Source organism: Arvicola amphibius, chromosome 3, assembly GCF_903992535.2.
Source record: "Arvicola amphibius chromosome 3, mArvAmp1.2, whole genome shotgun sequence".
NCBI lineage: Eukaryota > Metazoa > Chordata > Mammalia > Rodentia > Cricetidae > Arvicola > Arvicola amphibius.
The window spans coordinates 39562016-39586465 of NC_052049.1; positions in this window are offsets into that span (position 1 = coordinate 39562016).

Here is a 24450-nt window from a genome sequence, read left to right on the forward strand (position 1 = left end):
ACCCTCAGCATTCCTCGGGTGCCTGCAGCTCTCTGTGCAGAGCTGATGCCTTAGAGCTTGGTGCTCACCCCTGTCCTCTTTGGCATTCTTTCTCAGTTCATGTTTAGGGCCAATCACACGGCTGAGACTTCACGAACTGTTGAAGAGCCCAGTTACACTACGCAATTAGGAGTGGCATCTTTTAATTTATGCTCTATTTTAAGATTTAAAGGTTACTTGTGTCTTCTAAGGGTGCTGCCAATTCTGCTAGGAAAGTTTCTACGCAGAGAAGACAGCAGTGGCCCTTTTCATCAGGGCCCTTTCTCCATTTTTGTGTCATGATTTCTGCAACGTGGATTGAAGGTATCCACAAATATCTATTGTTACTTGATTATTTATATTTTTCAATAGTCTATGGAAACGATAAATTACAGATCAGTGCAAGGGGGCATGTCTTGCTAATTTTGAATTGCTTGAGATTCATGGAGAGACGTCTCATTATACCCGTAGTCTGCTGCAACTTCTCTAGGGGCCTAACAGGCAGTTCAAAGGCTACGGTACCTTTATGGATTAAACCTTGCCTACTTTTGCCATTGTTGGAGGCTAGTAACAAATACCTGCAATCAAGCCAGGCATCATGACACAGGGCTGAGGAGACATCTGCTGTGGAGAAATATAAAATAAACCCGAGAACACTGTTAGATTGTTTTAAAATACAGTTGTTAGGATTTAGGCACCTCCCACGGCCACACACTTTGCAGTGTGATACCTCAGCTTTTGTTCATTCACTGATGGGGCCCATTTCTGTACCCCTTGATGGTAGGTTTTTCTTATCACCAACCTTAGTCATAGAATGAATGAAGTAGAAAAAGCATGATAATTCTAAGCATAGGCCTTAAGACATCTTATTGCTCAATCAATATGAGCAAGCCCAGAACAATGTGAATAGTAACGAAATTGATGAGGTCCACTTGTCTCTGTCACCCTAGGTGATAAAGGACTAACGTGTAGGCGCAGAGCTAAGGGATAAGCAATTGGGTAAGGATGCATGACAAGCCAAGGGAACCCAGCCCAAGCTACTGACTGCATAGTATAGGGGGCTAAACAAATGACTGCTTGAAGCTTTGATGAACTAATTTTGTTGGCAAACAATATCCTAATATAGTCTTCACCCAAATTCTGATTATCCTTGTGTTTCTAAATTCAGGGTCCATCAGTATTGTCATTGTCGAAATAGGAGTCGTTGTAGTCTCTGCCAGGCCACTGGGACTCTTTCTTACACAAATTTGCCCAATCCTTCATCCTCCCTACCATGTCTGTGCTCTGTATCAACAATCTACAGTACTTGTTCACATTACATCTTCCTGAAAGTTGATTAAATTACCAGTGATAGCCTCTCTCTCATTACCATTACTGTTATGCATTGTACAGTATTTTTCCTCCATTTTTGTGAAATCTCAGAAGGGGAAACAGAAAACAAAAGCCATGTGTTTGTCCAGTAACTAACCAGAAGTCATTGAAGCATTTCCTCATTATGCATCTATTGAATTTAGGCTATATAAAACTTTAAAACGTTATAAGCCCTAGATGAGTATACGCAATTGGAACATTAAGTGAAAAAAAACTTACTTATTTATTTATTGTCCTAAATCATGTTTCTTAAAGATCATGCTAGGGGAAGTTTGTTAGTCTAAATTAACTGAGTTTCAAAATTCTCTTTCAGGTTAGCCTTATTAATTCACTCACTTATGTCCCTGTTCCAGAGAAATTTACATCATGCTTGATTCAAAACTAATCGGAGCAATTCCTTCCCTCATTATGAACAAATGTTAAATTCAAGTGCATGGCACTAGCCTATATTGTTTTGGAAATCTCTTGGGTAGCTCTGACCAATGAATCAAACAGACACTTCCCATGCCTGATGCTGGGGATTTTGCTGGATAACCTATGGCTTTGGGAGGGAGCATTACTATTCCATATGGTGTAACTCCATCAACAAAAATAGAAATTATGTACATTCAGAATATTTATTTTGTTTTATGTTTATTTATGTTTTGCTTGCACACGGGTGTGTCTACCACTTCCATGGCTGGTGTTCCTGGTGGCCTGAAGAGAACATAAGTTTCCCTGGAATTGGAGTTACAGAGTGATCGATGTTATGTGGGTGCTGAGAACTCATGTCCTCTGCAAGACCAGTAGATACTTAAACCATTGAGCCAGCCATCTCTCCAGTCCTAACATATAATATACATACGTATTTTAAGCATGCTTATGAAATGTTTGCCTCTGGCTTTCTCAAAGCATTCTTACTATTAGTTCTAATAGCTCAAATGAAATTGTGCTCAAGATAATGAAAATGTGCCATGCAGGGTTTTGTTTTGTTTCTTTTTCTCCCGAGAACAAGACTGTATTCACACTCAGTAATCCCACTCTTTGGAAATTAGCAATTAATCCAACAAAGCACAGCTTTCCTGGTGATTTGCAATAAGATCACAAAGGGGATTATGATTGTTAATAATGGTAGGATCAATGGATTTATTCCTGAAGAAATTAGAAACTGAAAGTCAAGAAGAAGAAAAAAAATGAAATCTACTGTTACACCTCCACTGATGTTACTTCATGACATCTGGATCCTGAGTAGGAGAAACAGTTTGGCGCTAAGACAAAAGGGCTGCTTACCAGGCTGATTCATTTAAATTAATTCATATTCAGTTTATTATATGAAGGATTAGTACCAACAATGCTTATAGCCATATACAGGTTTCCTCATGATTTGCTAAAGAAAAAGAAACTAATACTTAAATGTAATTTATACCTTTGTTAATGTATATAAGTTCTTAATAAGATGTACACTAATCATGCATACTGATTTCACTGAAAAACCCCTTAAATAAAAGGTCAATCTCAAGGAATTGAGTTTAAATCTATAAAAAGGATGAATTCCATTGTCATCTGCAAAATTTTACCATGAGATCCAATGTTATAGAAAAGAGACATTCTTGGGTAAGTGAGCTGTTACAACAGCTGTGTATAAATGTGCCATCAATGGAGGAGGAAGGAAAATATAGGCTATTTATAGGCATATTGATATACTTACAATATAAGTATGATATTGAGGTACTTCAGGAAAAAAACTCCATTAACATTACCTCTTATAAAATATATTCATTACATTTAAACATACTTTCACAGTGTCTCTATTATTATACAACCCTCTAGTTGGAAGATTGAGAGAAGTCAGAAAAGTTATTCATGTGATCAGGTGTATTATAAATGTGTTAGACAGAATTTAACGATCAACTGCTACTGCAGAATTTCCAAATTTATCGTATTAATACATCTTACCTCTAAAATTTATTGATTCATATTGAATAAGTTATCTTATTATGTCAACCACTTGTCTCATATTTCCAATCAACATGACTTCATTTATTTCAGTTTGCATTATTATTTTGGTTTTGTAATTAAGTTAATATGAGAATCGATGTATTTTATTATTTCTTACAACAATTAATTTATTGTAAAAAATTCTTCTTCAATCAAAGTGTGTATTAAGTCCCAAATTATCACATTCTGCCAATAAATAATTCTTTAAAAGCTATACCATTGGCAATTAAGTTTGGAAAATGTGTATTCCCAATAAATTTCACACAAAAATGGACAGAAGCTTCAAATCGCAGAATTGAGAGAAGTAACTAGAATGTAGTCTCCTTATTTTACTCCAAAGTCAGAGTAATTCCCAATTGAGGGAAAATGATGGGGGTTGATCTCATCTAGTGAGTTAGACTAAGAGTGTTTCATCATTGCCTAGTCTGTGAACTACTACCTGGGCTTAATTCCTTAAATCATTGATGTTCACAGAAAGGGAGGAGAAAAGAAGGTATGAGGGATAGAAAAGGGGAAGAAATTTTATCCATCAACCTTAGAAGAGATGGCTGTGGTGTCTACACAGAACTGAAAGATCAGAGGTAATTAAATACAAGTAATATTATACACACTGGTCAGGTTATTGTTATATATTTAGGAGTGTGTGTGTGTGTGTGTGTGTGTAACAACCTTAAAGAAAAAGAGGCCAGGAATTTGAGAGAGAGCAAAGGGGTATGTAGAAGGCATTGTAGGGAGTAAATGAAAGGCTGATATTATAATTTCAAAGAACAAAAATTATAGATGATTATGAAACCCTATAAATAATCAGTTCTGTAAAAGAGACAAGGAATATAAAAAGTGCCCCAGAGGTAGGCTGTAAATATCAATAAACAGTGACATAATGGGGACTCAGCTGGAGAGAAAGCACAGTAAGACTGAATTTCAAGAATGACTTAAAAATTAGTTGACTCTCATGGTTAAGCAACTGTTTGGCTCTAAGAAACAGAACTTAGCTCATCATATCTTATATATACTATAGGAATTTTTTTAAAAGTTATTTGATCATTTTACTCCATAGAAGACTAGAGAGGCAGTTCCAAACACAGACAAAAGAATGTGTGTGTGTGTGTGTGTGCGTGTGTGTGTGTGTGTCCTGTCACTTCTCCCCTAGAGCTCACAGTCTCTTTTTCAGACATCACATACATTTTTTTATGAAAATTGGCTCTTGTATCTTCAGTTCACATAAAAGAGACTAGAATTAATAGTTCCCAAAGTAAAACTCATCAAAGAGACTTGTTTTTCCACCATGGGAGATGAGGAAGGATGAGCAACTCAGTGGTCAGGCCTCGGCTTTCTGAATTGCAGTTAGGATCACAGCAGTCTCAGGGTATTCGGAGAGTATGCAAAGGCAGAGCTTAGCTATGCGCTATAAAAGAGGAAGCATCATCAACTGTGAAATAAGAGTGCATAGAAAATAAGCTGAGTAAAATCATGGAAAAAGCTATCCACACTAACCTCAATGAAGATTGTCTCCAAAGTCTCCTAGTATCAGCCACAACATGCTATGTTGTGGGATGGTCACCAAGTCTAAGAATAGCACTGATGGAGGACTATCAGCTTCCACATTGCCTTCAGTCCTTCAGTTCACAACACTAATCCTGTCACCTTGTTGAGAATTCCTTTTTGTCAATGTATTGCCTAATTCATCACACACCTTTTTAAAGATCTAGAATAAATATTACAGGAAAGAGGAGGAGTGGTAGGAGGAGGAAGGCAAAGAGGAGAAGGAGGAGGGAGGGTATGAAGAGGAGGTGAAAGGGAGAGGGAGGGAGAAGCCATCTCTACTGACTTGTTATCTGCAATGAGTACCATCTAAAGAGATACAAATTAGAAGCAATTTAACCAATCCTGGTTAGATATAAGTTGAAATAATCTGTGCTTTCAAACTGGTTAGGGCTTAATTTAGTCCTTGACTAACAGAAGCTGTGTAACTTATATCTGCTTACCTTAACTGATGTGATGTCAGATAAAGATCATGATGTCCTTAAAGAATTGTTGGCTAAATACAGAGTACTTTTAAACAATAGCAATAACAACAATAATGGACTCCAGACAAACATAATAATTGTACCACAGTAAAATAAAAACAACCCTCCATATAATAGGTGGATTTATGATCTACAACTTGTCTCCTAAACCATAAATGTAGCTTGTAGAAGAGGTCGTGGTTCTTGGGTCTTTTCATCTGAAACCTCTAAAGAAGGAGATAAGAGACCCAGGCTAATGAAAGAGGAAAACTGTAACATCATCTACTATCAAAATGTTTTCATCTGTGGTCTTTATCATCACAGGCACAAGCTGTATATGCTTATTATTGCTGTCATTTTGTATTGAGTGAATAGAGACTCCACAAGGATAATGGACTTTTGAGAAATGTTTAAAAAGTGATCATGACAACGCTGTACATATTTGAAAAAGTCATAAACAGTACTTTATAAGTTTACCTAAAATACATTCTATATGCATATATCTACGTAATTCAAATGAAGTTACACCTTCATTTAAAGCTCCTCAAACATCATAGACTATCTAAATCCCAAGTGCCATATCTAGGAAACTTCCCTTAGGTTATTGCTCAGAAGAGTCCAAGAGACTCCCAAAACTTTTACTGTGCTCCTTAGTTGCCTTCCCCACTTAAGGTAAGACCCTATTGCTGAAGACATCATAAACTTTGGACACAGGAGTTGAAGACACTGACATGGAACGGACCTGAAAGGAAACAACTGGCTATGGGGTTTACAACACTAGATGTTAGATCTAAAACCGAACCTCTGCACCTAGGGCTCAGGGAACATGATGGAAATGGGGATGAAGACTATGAGAGCTCAAGGAATAGGTTGTTTGTTAGTGGATAATGTTTCCTTGACGTAACAGGCAAGTTACTCTATGAAATCTGAAAATATAGTTTCCTGAACAAGATCTATATGATGACAGTGTTCATGAACTTGCCAACATAGATGGGGGAAGTTTGTTAGATCCCACCTCTAGATGAAGAGCTACAGGCAATCAAGTGTTTGCTGAGAGAAAGAGAAGCAGTTAGATTTTTTTCAAGGATGAGCTCCCTGATAGGTTATTCAATCCCTAATAGTCATCCCTTAACACACACATAAGAATAATCATTATTAATAATAATTAAAGTAGAAGAGGTCATGAATTTGAGAGGGAGTGGGAAGATATGGGAGAAGCTGGAGGGGAGAGGGAGTGGTAGAAGTTATACAAATACAATGCTCATGAGTAAAATTCTAAAATAAAAAAGTTTAAATTAAGAAGAATAAAAGGAATCCCCATAACGATCAAGACCTTTGAGAGTCAAGGCATTGTGAAGACCAAAAAATTTGAGTCATTCATACAAGGTAGGATTTAAACACCTACAGAACCAGCAGAAGCCAGAGTCCTGATAGCACAGAGTTATCCTATTGTGGGGACTGCCAAGCACCTCCATCAGTTTCACGGTGCTCTACACAAGGAAAAGGGTTTCAGGAAACAACGTTGGGTCCACATGATGGATCATCTGAATGCCTTGACTGTTTACTTTCCTGCGATTGTTTCTGCAGTCAGTGGAGAACCACACAGGTTGAGCAAACTTAAGCCCTTAGCCCTGGCCAGAAGCTGTATCCAAAAGGCATTATATTTTAGAAAGTACATATCAATTACCAAGGCAAATAAGTGCAAAAAAACCTATTTCATGATCCTGGCCAAGAAAATGAATAATGAAGGCATGAAAGGAAATTGAAAGAATGGATAGATCTTGACATCTGAACAACTTGTTAAGAGAAGAAACACTCAAGGGTGTCATGGGTTTTGGAAATGAGGAACTGTCGATGTGTGGGAATGAATGGGAATTCTAGCCTTCCTCTCTCCTATGTCTGGGCTTTCTGTGTAAAAGGAGGCTAATTTTGAAACTGTTTTCTAGTTATAATATCGAGGCATAGTGTTTTCATAAATCTGCTGCATTCTGTGGCATGTTTGCAAATAATACCACATTCTCCAGACAGTGTATGTACAACATGCTTCACATTGCTAACAGAGACACATCATGGAAATAATTATCTGGCTACAAATTTATGGAGGTCAGTCCTTTAAAATGCTTTTTAAAATGGAAATGCATTGCATTATCCGAGAACTAATGAGATACTAATGTGATACGGATTAGACATACACATACTTTATCTGATACCAAGCTAGGTTTCAGTCTTACTCTTCAAGGTCTGCACCACCATCCACTCCAGCTGTACAGTGAAATTACCTGCAGAGTTTTGAGGAAGTTGATGTCTGCATTCCGCTGCCTCCCCCTGTCCCCCGCCAAGGTTCTGGTGTGAATGACTTGGTATAGTCTTTCAATTGGGAATATTTTGACATTTTCTAGATGATTCTGATTTTTATAATTAAATGCCTTCAAGCAATAAAGAGATGATTAATTGTGCTAGACATAATTAAGAAGTTCACCTGGATATTACCTAATTTATGCCTATATTTACATTTGAACTTGTATAATTCTGAATCAGTCTTTCCTCAACATTGAACAAGATCTGAAAAAAAAAATTTAAGCCAGCAAGAATTTGGTGACCTGGGTTATCAGACTCGATGCAAGAGATGAGTGGAAGAGGAAAGTCGGAACTATGCTGATTTCAAAAACATTTACTTCTTTCCCAGTGGCTCAGTCGGCGCTCCTGGAACATCATTGGGGAAAGCTCCCTTGCTCTCTTGGCAAACACTGAGCTAACTTTGGGCTGGCTGACCCCAGAAATACAGACCAATGCCCTCTTGCGGCATCACGGGGGCATTGGCATCTTCTGGGGAACAAAGCCAAGTTAAGGCTGCTGTATGCACTGGACTCAAAGGAACTGGGAGGGGAGACTTGGCTGCCTGGACCTGTTTCTTTGCATTTGGAGGAATTTGAAATGGTCTATTGACTGGCTGACACTCTCTCCCTTCTGTCACATACCGACAACAGTGCCAATTAATTCCATGACTGAAGGCATTGCCAACAGAAACCACATCATAAATAAGACTGTTGCATGGCTGGAGTAAAGCATTTCCTTCCATCACTGACCAGTGTCAATGAGAAAACTACATCCTTTAACAAGCAGGACACGAGGGGTACAAGGTAGGCAGTGACAGGCATGGGACTTTCTAGGAAGCACGGCAGTAAGTTGACCTCTGGCTATTTTAAACTGTTCACCATTATTACACTAACAAATCTTTTTTTTTTCTCCAACTAGACCGTGTCTATCACTTTTTAAAATGTTTTTCCATGGAGAACCCTCTCCCAAGTGTTCACTGCTGGCTTTCTACCCATTTCTCAAATATCAGTTTAAATGTTTTTTGCTTATGTGAGCACATACACCAACTTAAACCAAACCCACTTCTTTCTTGTTTTGGGAATGCAATGTAGCTGGCATTCTTCCTTAATAAATCTAAGCACATTGAGACATAATTTTGCCTTTGTCCGTGTGTGTGTGTGTGTGTGTGTGTGTGTGTGTGTGCGCGCATATGTGTATTATACTGCACCAAAAGCAATCTTTTGTACATAATGGCATGTAATATATCTAATAGCTAATGGGATCAATATAAGCATTGTCACAGACTTTATGGTTAATTAGAATTACTTCAGTCTTGAAATAACTAATAAGTTTGGGCTGGAAAGAGGTCAAAGGTTCAGTACCCTTGTCTGGAATGGCTGGGTATACAGGCATTAGTTATTCCATATACGTGGTAGACTTGCAGCTGAGGCAAACATCAATATTTCCTAGTACCTTCTCCTTCTGGGATTACAGTTGTTCTATCATGACTCTTTAATAGCTGCATATGTTCTTTTCTGAAGCATTATTTAAATAATCTTGCATTATGTAAGTCCCAGTAGCCAAGTCTCGTAAGCACGCTGCTGACATTACCGTGATTTTTGACTTAAAGAGTTAGCATATTGTCTGTCAGAATGACAAGAGAGTCATCACTTGTCTCTGAGCCCTGAATGTGCCATGCTCCAGAATGACTTTTCACCTCCAGGGACTGTCGTAACCTCTATGTTTCTTCATGAGATCTTGATCCAAGCTGCCCTTGTTTCCTGACTGCTGGAGGAGCTATGGGAAAAGAACTTTAATTCCCCACATCCTCAGCCATTCTAATTTACTTAAGGGTTATCTCAGCACCGCTGTCACTGCCAGCCACAGAGCTTACGGCTTGTTTATGATTGCTTTGCTTTTATGTCAAGAACTATGTTTGACCCAAGTCAACCTCATTCCACTCTAGGACTTTTTTAAAACGTGGAGGGGCATTTAGAGGATTTTCATTTCCTACACATCATTTTAATCTTCTTCGTTTTCCACAGAACCCTGCATAGAGCCTGTTGAACAGCCAGCACTCATTATACTTGGGGAAATAACAAATGAAGAATTGGATGGTGTTCACATTTTGTCAGTACAAGTAAGTGAGATCAGAGCTGAGGTGTTAATGCCTAGATTAGCGAAATGGCTACATCATGGAACTTTTAGCTTGAAAAGGCAGTTCTGAAATATATCTTAATATCTTAGATACATAATAAATGTTGATTTGTATGTATAAACATCTGGCCAGATTCTGCTATGGCAAAGCCTAGCAGTACATTTTCCATGTTGTATAAGACCCATCTACTTCTCTACCATGATCTGCTTTCTCCTTTCAACCTCTATCTTCCCAATGTATGGTCTATTCCCAGAAAAAGCCCACTAGATGAAATTTTAGTGTTCAATATTGGAAAGAGAAAATTCTGCAATTAAAACAACAGAACTATTCCCTTCAAAATATTGCATGGTGTCAAAGAAGTTTTTCTTTGACCCTTCCATTCATCATTTCTCCCTGGCCCAACAAGCAGTCTACTTATTTTAGAAAAGAATGGAGTTCACTCATAATACAAAGGTAGTCTAAGTACAGAAAACAAAAGCAAAGGCAGGCAGATAAGGTTACACAAAACTAAACCTTCACACCTTTGTACCTGGGTACAGAGTCACTCAACAACTCTGTAACAGGAAAAAAGCCTCAATAGCCATTTCTCAAAAAGAAAACATTGAAATAGCTAGCAAGTAGCAAGTACAAGAAAAGATTTCAATATATTAGTCATCAGAAAAATGGAAATTAATATCATGAAGAATCCTTGTGCCTATTAGAAAGGCTAGTATCAAAGAAGGTAAGAGTTGTATATTCAAGGGTATAAAGCAAAGAAAATTCTTTACTTTTGTTGGGACTATAAACTATAAACTCAGACCACCATTATGGGGAAAAGGAAGGAAATACCTCAAAAGTCAATGGAAGAGTTCATTTAATCCAGTGACCTCACTTTTGGAGACATATTAGAAGGCAGTGAAATCTATGTGCTGGAAAGGCATCTGCTTTTACATCCTCACAATATTACAATAGCCAAAGTGGAGCACTAACAAAATATTACAAAACCTTGCATCGGTTCTGAAAAACCTTTCAGAAAGAAAGAAATCCTTCTATAAGCCACGACACAGTGAGCCTGGAAGACCTGCCACTGAGTGAAATAAGCCAAACACAAAACTAAAACCACGAGATCTCACTTATTTTTTTTGGATGCTAAGGCACATGCAATCAAACTCATAGGCACAGAGTTGCCTGGCCTGGGAGGATGGTGGTGACGCTAGCGGGATGCTGGGAGAGGGCCACTGCACAGGGTGAGTAGGCTGCACAGTCTGTAACACAGCACAGAGACTGGTGCTGGTGATGCTGTGCTCTATGGAAAACTGCAAAGAGCCTAGACAGGAAGTACTCTCACAAACACATCAGAGATAGCTCTGGGAAGAAGTAGATATGTTAATTGCCTCCACTGTGATAGAGATTTCACAATGTGCCTGTAAGTCAAAACACTGTGTACTATGAACACATACAGTTTTTAATGATCAATTAGGCTTCGCTATGCTTCGTGCTCTAAAATTTCTTGCTTCCCTAATGTCTGTAAAATACACTCAGATGAGTTGATTGCTTGCACACTTGAATAATGAGTCATTGCTCTGGGAACAGTAGTCCTGAGAGCCCAGGGCCTGGGTAAGTTGGGCTCAGAGTGAAAGAACATGCACCACCATGACAAAGAAAACAGTAGCAGCTACTGTTGTTTGGAAAGTCCATCTTTTTTTTTTCCCATCTACTTTCACTGACACTCAGGCTGCTTATTTTATCATCTCTGAATAAATGAGTTGTTTACTTCCCTTTTCCTTTCTAGTTTACTTTCTCCTTCACATACGACTGGCAGAAGAAGCCGCATTTAAGTATTCCACTCTTTAAGCAAACCACGACAACAGCAAAGCTAACAGCTGTCAGGAATATTGGCAGACGATGAGAGAGGCCCTGCAGCTTTCACCAAAAATGTCACATCAGTACCTCCCAGTGATTACTGGCAAGGCACGGATTCTCTGCTGGATTGATCACCCTTGAAGGAAACACACACACACACACACACACACACACACACACACACACACACACACAAATGTTTCCCCTGGATGCATTTGAGAGCTGGTGTCTTTTCAAAGATATCATCTTCACAGAACAACAAGAACCCCTGTTTGTTTCAACATGCAAGCCGTGAGGCGTGTTGTGCTAGTCAGGCACAATGGTTCCAGGTTCCGGCTGTGAATGGCTGCAGTGTGCTCACTGTTTATCCATGTGGAGCAATAGAGAGAGGCGCTGATGCTGCTCCTCTGACTCACCAAGATTAACAAAAAGGGAAGAGTGTCTGGTTACAACCTTTTATTTTCTTACACTATGCTTTGTTCTGTGATTGGTTAAGATAAGGTGCTTAAGTTATCTATTCCTGTGTAGCAGCTCATTCCCTGCTGCAGCCCTTTCAAGAATATTGTCTGTATTAGCTTGCTTTCCATTGCTGTAATAAGCACCAGGATCAGGAGCAACTTGGGAGAGGAAGAGGGATCATTTGATCAAGTGATTATAGTCCATGGAGGGAAGCGAAGGCAGGAACCTGGTGGCTAGATCTGAAACAGGGACCACTGAGGAAGGCTGATTAAAAATGGGATCAAAGAAGTTGGACCCAGTCTGATTTTGTTGTAAGCCTTGTCATCCCTTCTTTCTGCAGGTTCATGTTTAGAATTCCAGACCGTGAAACATTTGTTTCCCATTTCAGCCTAAGAGACACACAGGCTTACTTGAATGTCATCAAAACAGGGCTATTTTTAATTTGTTCACTATTCTGTCTTCACATACAGTGGTGATGGATGGCACACAGAAAGCATGCATATATTAAATGAATTAATAGTGTAAATCAGTAAATTGATATTAAATCATATGTAAAGTAGATACAGCCATGTAAGTTGGAGGGCTCAAAAAAATAGAAGAGATTATAGATCAATTACGAAAGATTGACTTCAATAGTTCTTAGCTAAGCAAAGTAGGCTGTTCCATCAACCTCATCAGTTTGCAGTAAACAAGATGTTATAATGCACGAAACAACTGATTTATACACTTTAGGAGAGTCAAGCGTGACAGATAACAAGGAAGATGCCTTTAAAATCTGGGTGTTAAAATATATCATGTGTTATTAAATGCACTGTTTAGGCAGCAGAGAGGCTATGCACCTAACAGGATATGCTGAGGGTTTTTTAAGAAGTGCATCACAGGGAGAAGTCAGTGTGCACTGGTTTAAAGGTGTCAGAGGAAATACTTTCGTATGACAATTAGGTAGCCATTTCTATTCTGAAAGCTGATACCTATGTTCCCTGATTACAAAACATGCTACTGATCTTGACAGGTGCAGGAGGCACTCTGCAGAAAACAGACCTGGCAAGGTCGCTGAGTAAAAGCTTTGCATCCGAAAAAATGTCAGAAGGTTTAGTCTTGCTAATAAATCATTTCCAACAACATGGAAGTAGGGTTATGCAGTGTTCCTTTTCAATCATAATCCTTATGATTGGTATACTGATGAACATACAATAGAAGAGAACTTGGCAATTTCACGCTTTTGGGACATGTTTGTATATAGGTAAAAATGTAGATATATCATGCACCTGTCATAAGCCCTGATCATAAATGGAAACCCAGAAATAGGTCACTTATACTCTTTGTCGGGTAATGGAAGTGGAATTGACAAATACTTCTGGTCCTCATCGGAAAGTGATTTCTTAAGTAGACAATAGATCTAAATTAAGACCTCCTGAACTGTTTTTCCCTTACAATGTCTATTCTCCTGTGAAACTTTGGGCATTCCTGTATATATAGGTATAGAAAATAAGTATACAAAAATTTTGATATCAATAAATCTTACAGTTTTTATTTAAAAATCATTCTTTGAGAATATTTTCCTTCATAACATCTTACCCTTACCCTTAATATAATATACATACATACCAAATCTTTCCAGACATGATTAAGAGGCAGGCGTGGTAGCTTAGCAGGGCCTACTGATCTTAAAGGAGATACAGGTTTGGTACCCAGCACTCTCTTCAGGTGGTTCCCAATCACCTGTAACTCCAGTTCTAAGAGATCCAATAATCTCTGGCCCTGTGAGCACCTGCACATAGATGGTACATATAAACTCATCCAGGAACACATACATACACATAAATAAAAAATACACTTGAAACATAACTTAAAATGGTTGCAGGCATTCTACTAGAGGAACAACTTTTCTCCCACAGGTTCTAAGATTATTGAATGAAACTTCCAGAGCCAAATGTGGGATTTGTTGGCCAAGGAAGGTCATGAAGCCTAGGGAAAAATACAGATGAATGCCACTGATTTTGTTTGCTCAACAGAACTAAATAGCGAAAACCTATTGCTGAAGACACCACATTATTTGATCACAGGACATTGGGAAATCAAGTTAAAACTATGCTGGAAATATAGCTATTGCTGGCTGCCTTTCAGGCACTAGAAGGTTCTCTGCAGGTTGGTGGAAGAGGATTGTCGGTAGCAAGCCTTATTCAATTGTAGATACTGTTGCTGGTTTGTCAGGCAACCTATGCTTACTGGACCCATAGTGAATGACTGTTATATGAGTAACCAGCCCCTACTTGGTCATAAGTGAGGTCTGATTGACAGGAGGGAATTCACATATGGAACTGCAAACCTGTTCAAAAGCTCACAACTCTAGATTTTATACACCCAAAAGGGGAGATAATGGTGTTGTGTTGCTAAACAGACAAATGATTGAAATATTTATGTTTATGTCCGTGTATTAATGCTACTATCAGCCTTGCCCAGACAAGCTTTTCTCGGTGGGTATTGAATACTGAAGAGACCCACAGCTGGAGTAAGTTTTAAGAATAACTGACTGTTGACTGATTAGCTTTAAATGGAACATGTCTACTACCCTCCACACTTTTTTTTTTTTATCATGAAAAGAGTATTGAAACAATGGAATGTTTTGGAACTCTGTTTTCTGGACGTGACATGGCTATTGCGTTCTTGAAATTTTAGGAACTGTGATTACCTGGAAAAATAACTGCATAAGAATGGGCCTGTTAACGCTCCATCCTGGGAAGGGGAGGGGCTCACAAGGCATGACTCCTCCCTGAGGATCAATAGGCAGTTGATGGTGGCTGGACAGAGACATTTTCTTTAGTATTGTAGACACTGGCATGTTGCCAGTGCTCCTCTCAATAACCTCTCATCTGTGCCTGTTGATCCAGACTTAAAATCAAATAGAGAGGTGTCGGTTATCACCAAGAAAATAGTGTCACTCTTGCATACTTGAGGATATCATTCTATGCAGGTCATCATAGACCATCATCATAGACCATTGTCATTACGGTTGTTGGTAGTTTGCCTCCCTTGGAAGCTTACAGTGTGCTTCCTGTTACTACAATAGCTATTCCCCAAGAAGGAGGCCTCAAAGTCAGATCCAGCTTAGGCCCCTGAGTCTTATCACTATAAGGTATGGTGTCTTCAGCAATAAGGACTCACCTTTAAGTCCCTATTTTAACTAAGGGCAAGAGCAATAGCTTATTTTAGGGGATGAGTCTCTTGGGATCCCCTGAACAACAAAGGGAGTTTCTCATGCGTGGTAATGTCAGTCCAAGTGTGGTATTTCATTTAAACTATATATACATTTAAGGTTTTATTGGAGAATTCACACACAGAGAACATCATTTCTTTGGTATACACAAAATTGTGTCATATATTACAGACAAAAGTGAATTTGCATACTAACAAAATTTATGTGTGTTTTATTTATCTCTGGAAAAAGAAATCAATCTTAAGACCGAGGAGATGGCTCAGGCAACAAACTGCTTTCTATGCAAGCATGAGAACCTGCATTCAATCCTCAGCCCCCACATGCAAAGACTGATTACGGAGGCATATGCATACAATTACAGCGCTGGGGAAACTGAGAGAGGAGGGTTCCTGAGGCTTGCTCACCAGGCAACCTAGCCTCATTTTCAAGCCCCATAGTCAATGCTTGCCTCAAAACATAAGGGGGAGAGTGATTTAAAAAGACCCCTGATGTCAACCTATGATCTCCACACACATGTACACATGTCCAAGCATACCTGTATATACACAAAGGAATTAAACCTTTCGACATTGTAGGCTATGAGTCTTAACTGTTTTAAATGAAAGTGCATGGCCCAGCTCTATTATCAATCAAGTGCCACATTAACAAATGAAGTATGCTGAGGAAGGATGCTAGAAGAGATATTGACAAGTCTTTGTTTTCCATAGTTATAGCCTTGTGTTTCGTATGTAAGAGCAGAAATCTTTGTGTAGTGAAAGCACTGCAGCTTGATCACAGCATGCAACAGCCTTGAATCTAAGCTGACACATTTCAGGACTCATGCAATGGCATCCCACATAATGGTGAGCAGAGGACCAAGTGCACATGTATGTTCCAAACCAAGGCTGGGTTGAAGTACCATGATGAGTCAGCACTGCCATGAACACCAGAGTGAGTTACATTCTGCGTGCTTTGTCCACTCAATTTGATTCTCCTCTTTCTCTTGTAATGATTTCTTGGAAATTAAGGAATGAGCTCTCAGGAGAATGTGACTGTGATACTGGCTGCCATTTAAAATTATAACAATGCAAAAATCCAGTTTGCTTCTAAATTCTCCTGTGCAAATGAGCATTGCTTTAAATGTTAGCAATTTAAACCAAATTTAGTAATTTCTCTGTTTGTAGTCCTCTGAAAAGCTCAAGCAAATTTGCTGAGAATCTGAAACTAATCAAATGTAGAGTTCTGTAAATTACAGGGGCTTTTAACTATTAATATTTCTAAAGATAGTGATAAAAAGCAAATGTCTAAAAAACAGTAGGAAACACATTTTAGCTGGCCCAGTCTATGGGACAATATGTAACATTTATTCACTTATTCATTCATTCATTGAATTACTTATTGAATTGATTTCTTCTATTACATCCTTCATTTCTAAAAATCCAAATCTCGTTGCTTTATTTATATCAAAACAACTCCCTCATAACAAATATAAATTGCCACAACTACTCTTCCCTGTTAACATTTGCTATTCTGAATACAAAGAGTCCTTCTTTTAAGGAGATAAAAAAATCAAGTAACCAAAAATGCTGTTCCTGCCTCTCCTTTACTTTTCATTTATTCTTCTCAGTACCTTCTTCTCTGTGCCTTATTGTATGCAATTACTAGGGCAAGTTTAAAGTCACTATTATTAAGAGTGTTTTGAAATTTCCCTAGATCATTTTTAAAGTTCTTTGAAAATATCTTAAATCTATGAGTGGGTCAATAAAGACTCTTCCGAGTAGAGCCAAGGAAACATTTAGTAACCAAAATTCATCATGATACACTTGGCAGAAAAGATTTCCTTAATGAATTATCCATTAAGATGTCAGGTAAATTAATTGGCACAGACTTTTCCAGAAGACAGTAAAAGGGATTTCAATGGAAATCAATAGGAACAGAGGGGAGCATTGCAAATAACCAACATCCTCCTATCTGCTTCCCGGACTTCCTGAATCCTGTAATTTCATTTCCCAGCGTCACACACATTACCTCTTCTTCTGGAAAAGTACGATGCATAAGTGCCCTTATAGGCCATTTTGACTTCGGTGGGAATATTTTATAATACTCATACCCACAATATCACATTGTATTAACTTTGCTACCGGTGTGCTCCTTCTTAGCCCCAATGGACTTCAGAAGAAGGGGGAAAAAAGAAGCGGAATCTAAGAATCTGGCCAAGTTTGGACCAGAAGAAGGGTATCTTTCATCAGTTCTGAAGACCTTGAGGAGAAGGAATGGTTTCACTTGACACTTGTTTCCTATTCTTCAACTGTGCCACCTAATGGTAAGAGGGTAAACAGCAGCTGCTTTCTTGATACCATACAAGGAAAACAGGGATGACTTCTCTCATCAATGTAAATTTGAAGACTTATGATTGAAAGATGATATTGTCACTTCCTTGAACTAGTCCTATACTGCCACATACTGCAGTGGCATTTTAATTGTATTTTAATAAATAAAGACTGCCTGGAGATCTGAGAGTCAAACAGTCCCACTGGTCAGCCTTATAGACCAGGTTTTGGTAACACACACCTTTAATCCCAGTAGCCACAATGACACGCACCTTTAATCCCAGTAACCACACTAGTTGCCATAGAAACTTGGTGGTGCTTGCTGCCTTTGATGGCACTGGTGCACACCTTTATACCAAGCCCTAGAGAAGATCATAAAATGGGAGGAAACAGCTCTCAACAGACAGTCTCATCTGAAATTCCTGGAGGCAAGATCACCATTTCAGACTGAGGTCGAGGTAAGAGCCAGTGGCTGGCTCTTTTTCCTTTTCATATCTTCAGGTTAAACCTCAATTTATAGCCCTGAGCTTTTATTAATCATGCTTTTATTAATTGTGCTTCAACATACCATATCAGTTACAAGAAACTGCCAATATAACATGTAACACAGAGAGCTAGAGCTGACAATTCATCTGTCACTCATAAAAGTACGCACATTAGAATGCCATTTGTAACCAGTATGAATGCAAGGACTGCTAAATCTCTTTTCTTTTCTAATTTGACTCTAATGAAAATCTCTTGTCCCTAGAGATGGAGGGTTATATAAGATAACAGACAGAATGGCCCAGGGCATTCTAAATCTACTTAACATGAGAGCCACAGGAACAACCTTCCATCCAGTGCCTATTGTGAAGAAGAGGGGCCTCAGATGTAATGAGGTAAAGTGATTGATGGATATTTCGTACATCTTTATTGGCAAACAAAGGGGCTTTCCCAAGACAGCTGTATCCACCACAGCTGGGAAGCTGACCCATCACTATTTTCTGATAAGTACATTCTTTCAGTGCTCTTAAGTAAAAGGACAGATTGTTCTTTCTATTGGTAGAAAATTGAAAGTGGTAGACCTTTCTCTCTCTCTCTCTCTCTCTCTCTCTCTCTCTCTCTCTCTCTGTGTGTGTGTGTGTGTGTGTGTGTGTGTGTGCGTGTGTGTGTGTAGTTTTAAGGAGCAGGGAATAAAATCCAAAGCCTTGCATGTGGTAAGTAAGAGCTCTACCATTGACCTACATTCTAAGTCCTTGAGAGAAAGAATTTTCTAAAAAAAAATTAGGACATAGAACTAGGATGCTCCAAATTAGACTATTATAAAACCAACAAATGCATTGTATTATTGTCATAGATCTATCTGCCTGGTCCATACATAGCAGAATTGCATATGAGAGTAAAATTGATTATATTCTCCGAGGCTTAGGTTCAGTGTCAATAACCGAAATTAACCATGTCCCTTGAAATGTTTTCCATTCTTTCTCCATATCATCTTGGATTGTCCTTTGTATCTTGGCAACTGAATTTCCTCAAACTCCATCACAACTCCAAGGACCTATTTGAAATCCTTTGCTGAGTTTTATTTGGTTTTAGCCATTTGCTCATTCTAATAACTCATAGGGTTTGTATATTTCTCTTAGACTTTGGAGTAATATTGGAGCTACAGAAGACTGTGCCTAAATGTAGCTCCCACAGATGTGATACAGAATGATGCTCCAAGAAAACAGTATTAGTTCCGTTGTGATGCTCTGGCCACCTACCTCCCAATCACCCAGGGAGCTGGCTTCAATATGATTTCCCAGGCATACTAAATCAAAGTCTCTTGGGGGTCACCTTAGCAAACATGTATCTAAGCAATTGTTCCTGATGATTCTAATGCTTATAAAATCATGAGACTCGGTGCCAGGAAAATCAAAAACAGAGGAGCAAAGGAAGAAATTTATTTTGTGTCTGCCACAGAAAGCCCAACATAAGACATTCTCTTCACCTGGCACCGCAGACTGAGCTTGCAGAGCTCCTTAAATTAATGAGAGATTTCAATATTGGGATTTTAAGTGTTTTGTTCCTGGTCCCTGTCCTGAGAACAATTTATACAGAAACACAGATGGTTTTCTGTTATCTGTTTTTTTAAAACATTCTAAGTAAATTGGAAAACACATTGTGTTATTATCAAATAACAGCTGTACTGACACCCCACAAAACTAAAATGTAAGGTCCTTTTGCAGGCAGAGATAAAAGGAGGTATGTAGGCTTACACATCTCTTTCATGGAAAGTCTGAGTTTGCCATTTTGTTTGACAACCAGCTTCTTCGGTCAGTGAAAACACATAAGTGTCTTTCCACTTTCTCTTTGTCTCATCATGAACATTTCCCTTCATTCTGTCCATTTTATCCCTCGTGGCCTGGCTGTTTATTACTCTGATGAGTATTGCTCATTCTTGAGAATGTTGCTATAATATTTTCTCATTGCAAGGATTCAACGACGTGATACTCCACTTGAGCAACTTGAGTTCCTGCCCAGCTCTTTTGGACATTCTTTTCTTTTTCGAACAGGAATCTCTAACTTTGTACAGAGGTGCATGCAGCTAGTCCTACAGATGGCAAAGGTGGATGGACCAAGAGCTGTGTGACACCAGATGATACCACATGGGTACGATTTGAGGAATATCGTAATTACAGCCATCACTAGAGGGAGGTGTCAGCTGCCGCTCTACCAGTGGCCTGGGAAGCTTGACCCCACTGACATTTTGCAGGTATGCCTTCCTCATGGTGTATTTCCTCACTATATTTGTTGTTCAGAATGTAAACTTATTTTTTCTCTCTTGTAACATGAAGGGGTGCTTTATCTCAGCTCCAACCCTCTAAGTTTAAATGCCATGGAATACAGACTTGAAACAAGCACTGATATAGAACAGAAAGTAAGAGAAAGTTATCCTGGGAAAACACCCAGTGCCTCCTATAAATCTGGGCATACCATAGAGATAAAGACACTGTATAGCATAAACCGCCAGGAGAACTACCAGTTAGCTGGGCTTTTTGTCTAAGAGTAAACATACATAAACATAATTTAAATTAACCAGAAATGTCATGAAACTTCATTTAAATCTCTTTAGTTTTTGGATAGCCGTTTACTCTTCAGCTTCATATTGAACTTCACTCTGGCAATATTTCATTTTAAAGGAAAATAATAACCCAATAAAAAATAATTCTTCCCGAACACTTAACATAAAGATGAATGAGACAATGGATTAAGAGAAAGTACCAATAAATGATCCCTAAATTACAAATGATAATTCAAAATGTCAAGTAAAGAGCATAAGTGAGGTTGAAAAATATCCAAAAGAAATCCTTTATGTACAAGTAACCAGGAAATGACCCAAGGGCATCTTGTAGCATTCAGACATGGCTTTAAAATGGAATTTTCCTGGAGGCTGAGAACATGCCATTTGTAGTAATAACTCCGGAGTTGGTGAAATATGAAAGCTTATTTGTGTTCTTTTCTCCTTTCACTCTAGCTGAACAAATCAAAAGCTTCAACTCCTAGCAGAAGATGGATTATTCAATAAATGACTTGGAAACAATAGGACATCAGCTTAGCAAAACAGAAAGTTGGATATCTGTGTTAACCTTTGATTATAGAGGCAAGCAAAACATGTCAAATATAAAAAAAAAACAAATAGCTAAACAATATCAAGAACAACAAAAACAAGAAAGAAGACTAACTGTGCTTATAAATGTAGCCAACACAGCACTTACAAAGACAATGGGAGAGAATTTGGCTCCGGTTAGATCATGCAGAGATTCTTAAGAAATTTCAGGAGACATGAGGTGATTAAAGGGAGTCTGAGAACATGACGGGCATCACTGAACTGTCCACAGGATTCACATGCCAGAATGACAATCAGAACCAAAGTTCTGAAATGCAGCTTTCGCCATCCCAGATCACAAACCTTGGTGGCAGAGATGAATGGTAAGGGATGGGTGAAGTACATGAAAATGAAGCTCCCAGAGAGCTAGTCAAGGTTTATCTACTTAAACACAAATCCATAAGAGAAATGGCATCCTCTTTGGGGGGTTGGAGCAGACATTCTTGGCATGATAATTCCAAAAGTTAGACATTGCTGACTTGGCTTTTTCCAATTCCACCATCTCTGACTTTCTCCATCACTGGGGAAACAAACAGTAACTCTTTCCTAAGTGAGGATCTCTCCTCAAGCCCTCCTCTTTCTCACAAGACAATCTAAGTCTAACCATGCTACACCATTCTCTGATAAACCTCCAGAACAGAACAGGGCCACCTACATGTACCATTGTATATATTTACTAAGATGACCGCATCTTATGTCATGTGATTACTAAAAAGTGAGGTGAGGGAAGGAGAAGCAGAGAACCTCTTTTCTTAACATATGTCCTACAGCTTCCACTGTCTAGCTCACAATTATTACTACTGAATATGCATCATTTCCCTCCTCTGGAAGATAAGTATCACCATATGGGTAAAATAGCTCAAAATAGATTACCAATCTGCAGAACCTTCTGAGTAGCTGTCCTTTCAGCATGGCATGTATTTGAAAGGAAATAAACTTTAGTCAATATTATGAGGGGAAATGCCACAAATAATAGAAATTCTCACAGTTAAAGCTGCCCCATAATCTTTGGAAAGAGTTAAACCTTGCTAAGGAGAATGTAGGAATCATGATTCTTTAAAGAAATCAATGGAAAATGTACAACATAGATGAGGTGCCCCCACTGTTGGTGAGTTCTAGCGCTGCCACTGATTTAAATGCTACTTAGACTTTTTCAAAAACATCTTAATTAGGTCCATTTTTTTCAACTTAAATATTTAATTACCATCTCAATCCAACTTTTCCTGTGAAAGTACACAAAGAATTCCTTCCTAGTGTTAATATCCAAGTCTGCATAAATGTAATAAATGTAATAAAACCCACTCCTACTGTACAATGGAGGAAGGGAGAAGTTGAGTCAAGGCAAGAGATGGAGAATATATGGAGATGATTCCATCTTCTTTGATTTATTTACTAATTCACTGTCAGTTAATAGTATTATATCTCTTCCTTTGGATGCCCATTAGGTAATATATGTCCCTGTTATGTGATATATAAATATATAAACACACTGCAAATACCAATATACTATTTTGCAGTCTCTCCTGTCTCTAAGTTATACTTCATTATTGATTCTAAAGAAATTGACAGTGTACTAATAATAAAAATTAGATTATTTCATTAGTATCTATTATTCTTGATTGTAGAACATTATTTCTATTACTTGATTTTCACATGCATTATACTATGCACAAGCCAGAGACTCAATTTTGCATAGCTGCATACAAAACTGTTCATGGTTTCACATCTGATTCTTCACTCTTTTCTGCTTCCAGTTCTTTTCCTCAATATTTTCCCTTTAAACTTTATTTGGTTGAGCTTCGTGTAGTTATTATAATCTATATTATTGTCGATAAGTAAAATGTGACTCGTTCTAATAAAGTAATGGCTATTCATTTTGAACAGCGATTTACATAACGTTTTATATAGTCTTTGAAAGTGAACAAAGGAGAAAGAATGAGCATATCTCAGAGTTTAGATTGAAGGTGTTCATTTCAAATGAATTCTCCTTTTCCTGATAAAAGTATAATCAGAAAAAATATATCCTGTATTCTAATTTATGAGATCATTACGAATTTCTAGTAAGGTACTATTTGTTAAAAATCACTTTGAAAACTCAAGAGAATCATACATTTTCCAAATCAATCATTTATCAAAATGAGGTCTACACACACACACACACACACACAGTTACACAGTTGTTAAGAGAATTATAATGCTTTGAAAAATAGCATAGAGAGAAACAAGGATGATGGCATAGATGATATATAATAGCCTAATAGATGAAATCACAGAAAAGAATGCCTTGCTAAATTATAAGGAACTGTTTATGCAATCCTGAGAGTGCATTTATCTCTAACTCTTTAGTTCCCAGACTTGATCATGGAATTAATGAAAGAAAATGTTCAGTCGTTTGAATTTAGGAGGAGAAAAAAGTAAGAATGTATGAGTGAAAGCAGAAAATGATAGAACCTGGCAGCTGGAAAACAAAATATTAAACCACTGGATCGTTTGCAAGCTTTGGAACTGTAAAATTTGTACCAGAAAGTACATTTGAAGGTCACTATTAGTGAAGTAGAACAGTCATTTTATGGACGTGGCAAAATTATCTTACCTTTGGCAGTTACATTACATTAGCATTTGGAATAAGCTTAGTCTATCCAAGAGGGAATGGACTCCATTGTTTGTTGATGTATATATCAGCTTAGTAGAAAGGTTAAGAAGCATAAACAAATGAAACTGGACTACTGTTTTGTAGATGCAAAGTGATAAAATATACAAAGACTGCAATTGTCAAGAGAGAGACAGGGGGAGACAGAGCGACAGAGACACAGAGAGGGAGACAGAAGGAGAGAGAGACAGAGCCAGGCAGAGAGATAAAGACAGAGAGACAGAGAGATATTGAGATATACCATATTCTTGGGTAGATACAAATGATTCCGTAAACCACTCTATACAGAACATCCACAAAAATGCATATATAAAGGCTGAGGAAGTGGTAAGAAATACAGAGTTCCCAAAACTGATGTTTTCTTACTTCTATCAAAGTAGAACACAGAACAAAATTATAAATTGATCAACAAAAGCTTAACTAAAGTAAAATATAAAATTTAAATTAGAAAAGTCTCTTGGATTGAGATAGATAAAAGGGTTAATCTGCCCAAATGTAG